Genomic DNA, 4,154 nt, shown 5'->3' with positions numbered 1-4,154 from the left:
TATATATATATATATACATAACTTCTTTAATTTATTCCTTGTTCCACGTTTATTGTTATATATCTCAAATTTTTTTTTAATATTTCGAAATATTTTTTGACATTTATTAAGGTTGATTGAACGGAGTGTTTTTCCAATAATAAAGTACAATTGAAATAATGACTGGAAAAGGGAAAGCACAAATAAAAGCCCTGGTTTAAAAGCAATGACTAAAACATTTATAAATAATATAATATATAATAATAATAATAATAATAATAATAATAATAATAATAATAATAAAATAGGATTTTTATATCTTACATTAAAAGTTGACTATCTAAAATTAGTAAAGGAGTTGTGTTCACTACTTGAAATTTTGTAAGATATAATATAAGAGAGAAAAACACATTTTTACATATAATATAAATGTTTTCTTCTCTTGTAAAAAAAATTTTTGCTTATTTGTTTCTCTTTTTTTTTCAAGTGTCGCGCGTCACCTCGAGTATCATAAATCATCATAAATATATTTATATATAAGATACTTCCCAATTACGTTTTTTAAAGATAAAAATCAAAATTCATTATCACGTGGCTAGACAACAGCTGTTAGTTGTCCGCGCGTCGAACGCTATGATATTTTGCTTGTGTTGCAGTTGCCAAAAATTGAATATGACATATAAGAGAAAACAGATACTTCGCAAACAGTCGTACGTGGACAATCTGCGGAAGTGAGGACATTTTCGAATTTATAGACAGTCAATATTTCGACATCGACAAATATTATGGGCCAGTACCGATATTTAATTATGTTTGAAAATAATTCTAACTGTTTATAAAATTGTCTCGCATAATAGCGACCGTGAAAGCATATTTTGTCGAACACAAATGTAGAATTGCGATCAAATTTATTTTTGTCAAATGTTCAATACTTTATATGCATCGACATCAACAAGAAAGATCTGTTTTTCTAATTTGTTTCAATATTAATGAAATATTTATTGTACGCGCGACAGTTTTTAAAAAATGACACTTTATAGAACTGTATTTAGTACAATAAAAACCGTGAAATGATAATGAGTGTCACTATAATTTAATCTACGTCAACATCGCATATATGAAAAATTAGTGTCTATACTTGTCTATACGAAAAAAATTACAGTAAAACCGGAAATGCGACGCTAAATACGAGTGAAGGTACAGATTTTAAAGCTGTTTCTATAAAGCGATTCGAAATGATCAAATGCATTGTTAGTAGAACTGATATCTATCCTTTGCTTAAAAAAAAAAAATGCATATAATTTTTATATGTAAAATCAATTTCATAATATATTATATATATTTAATACAGAGAGAATAAAAAAAAAATATATTTTTGTTCACAAAGATATTTATATTAACTCTTTTTCAACAGATCCAGTTACTTTATTGGTGTTTATTTGTAATATTTTATTTATATTACAACTTTTTCGTTCTTCTCAAAATAGTGTTATATTTTTCATTGTAATTTTCTTATCGAGTTACTGAAAAAAGTTCGAGAAGATGAAAAAGTACCGAAACATTTAACATCTTTTTATTATTAATTCTTCATGTAATCATATTTATGCATCTAGAATTGTATTTAAGCTCTAATTTTAATCCTCTTATTTCTGTATATATAATTTTCTTATATTATAATTTTATGTCATAGTTTCTTTTCATAAATTTCTCTAACAATATAGAGATTCCGCACAAATTGATATTTTGCTCGCGATAATGATGGTTGTCATAGTTCATTAATTATGCGTTAATTCTTACCAGCCAGCGCATTGTTTATCAACGTAAGGCGATTTTAATTTAAAGCCGTCAACAGCGCGCAGCCGATAATCGGGAGAAAATTTTTCGATTATCTCTGTAATATTATATGAAATTTGTTTCATGGAAGAATTGTATGATCTTTTTCAGACGAAAAATAGATATACGTGTTCACATTTATGTCCGAAGATTCGAGCGAAGAGTAAGTTTGGCTCTCATGTTACATCTCGTCCTCCCCGTAATTTCACCCGCCGACAGACTAGACGTTATTTTGGCCATCGAGTTGATTTTTGTCATCCAACGACCGGTCCTCCAAGCCAGCTGGCAGTAGGCCCACACCCCGTTTTACCCTTTTTCGCCACGTGCAACAGTCTAAGCTAAATGGACACACGTGAAAGCGGACACTTTATTTTCGTACGGTTATACGCATTTGTCGATCGTCGAGCGGCTATTCATTCCAAATTTAACAGATGTACAAGAAAACGCGTGATCTCCCCGCATTTTTGCATACAACTGAGACAAAAATTAATGTTTGTCATGCGAGCATCGCTCGCTCTGAATTACATATATGTAATTTAAAAAAAGATTTTACGATCAGCTCGAATATTAAAATTAAATAATACAACTTTAAAATTTGCAACTTTCTTGTTAAAGCAAGTCTAATGTTGTCTAAAGTAATGTCTAATCTTACAAAACCTCGCCGCATAAATTGGAAATACGCAAACGATTCCAAGAATACAAACTAATAGATCAATCTTTTTATGAGTAAGTAAAAAAAACTACTGCATATATCTATAATTTTCAGACTTGAAAGTGTGTTAATTTTGTTTTTACATTTCCAAAAATAAATAAAAACAAATTTGTTACGCAAGTATGATAATTCCAATGTAAGAGACATAAAATCAATTTATACCAAAGAGTTAATCTGTTATTTTGTTTATATTAAAACTCTCGCAATGTCAGTTTTTGAATCTAAATGAGATAATGCCATTTATTCTTTGTGTCTTTGCTCTTGTTAAATCACAAATAAAAACGAACATTATTATATTACGAGACTTCATAAAGAAAAAGACCTAATAAAATTTTTTGGAGTCGAAATTACGACTATAATATTGATTTATGATTAATCGCCATCGATACAAAGTTAAACGTAATTTAAAAACTACAGAAAAAAAGATTTATATGCAAGATGATCTATATTTTTTCTGAAACGGCATCAATATAACCGTATATTTCAGTTTCATTTTTTATTCTTATTCGAGCTGCAATTTATATCCCAAAAGGCTGTCATCTAGTAGTGACGGAAGCTTCGCTTATTCCCATCTAATCGTTATCTGCTAAGCACGAGATAATCCTAGTAACGCTGATAGTGTCATATGATTATCTACCATATAAATATTGAATGGTTTTTTTTTAAAACCCTGTATATATATATTGTACTACTGTATACAATATATATATATATATATATATATATATATATATATATTGTATATATAACATATGTATTCTTAAAATAACTTGGAAAGTTGTCTGTCATATATACGAGTTTTGAGAGAAGTAATAACGACTTTGCTCCGCATAATGTAAATGCTGCTCCGCAAATTCCAGGAATACATTACCACGAATGTGATAACACCCGAATCGAAATGCAGACGAAGTTTATTTCATCATTCAATAAATATAATCACTGTTCATTGTAAGACTAAAGTCTTTAAGCAATTTATTCTCAACAAGTGTATTTTTGTTATTTAAAATCATTTTAATATTATTATATATGCAATACATCAACTGTATCCATTTTCTAAATGAAAGATTCGGAAAAAGAATTTGATAAGGGCACTTTTTTGAAACGATAAATTTTGACAGTATGTGAAGGTGTAATAATATAAACTTTTCAAATTAAAAATAAACACACACAACATATATTTTGTTTTTCTAAAATTATATGAAAATTACTAATACAAATGCAATATTTTACGAGGATCTAATATCTCCAATTTTAAAATAGCTCTATTAAAAAAAACAAAAAAAAAAAAAAAAAAAAAAAAAAAAAAAGATCGATAATCATCATCATATTATTTTCTTCTCTCTCTCTCTCTCTTCTTTAGATCCTTCAAATATAATTTAAAGCAATTTTGCACACAACGACGCTCATGCACGCGCAACAAAATCCCGGAGAATAACGTAAGATAATATTAATATAGGATCAATTTCCGGGTAAGATCATCTTGTCCCTTACCGCGAAATCGAGAATGACACGCTAGGGAGTAAATCCCATTTGTTCTAATTTCGCTTCCTGCTGGCCTTACAGACTGTATCGCGCCTATATGCACGGTTACAAGCTGATTTATATTGGCAAGCAATGTATCCCCCCCCCC

The 4,154-nt window shown here is 28.8% G+C and overlaps 1 protein-coding gene across 12 annotated transcripts in view; it reads right to left on the bottom strand.

Annotated features, from left to right (window-relative positions):
• LOC115244043 (QRFP-like peptide receptor) overlaps window positions 1-4,154 on the bottom strand; it is a 70,504-nt gene that overhangs the window by 59,610 nt on the left and 6,740 nt on the right. For 4 of the 12 annotated variants that reach the window (XR_003885310.1, XR_003885308.1, XR_003885314.1 and 1 more), the window contains exon 2: window positions 1,949-2,150. The exons of the other annotated variants lie outside the window; for them this stretch is intronic. The gene's annotated coding sequence lies outside the window, so the exon portion shown is untranslated. The remainder of the gene's footprint in view (window positions 1-1,948; window positions 2,151-4,154) is intronic. 12 annotated transcript variants of the gene reach the window in all.

Source organism: Formica exsecta, unplaced genomic scaffold (genome assembly GCF_003651465.1).
Source record: "Formica exsecta isolate Colony F162 unplaced genomic scaffold, ASM365146v1 scaffold79, whole genome shotgun sequence".
Classification (NCBI taxonomy): Eukaryota; Metazoa; Arthropoda; class Insecta; order Hymenoptera; family Formicidae; genus Formica; species Formica exsecta.
This window is presented reverse-complemented; position numbering and strand designations above follow the sequence as displayed.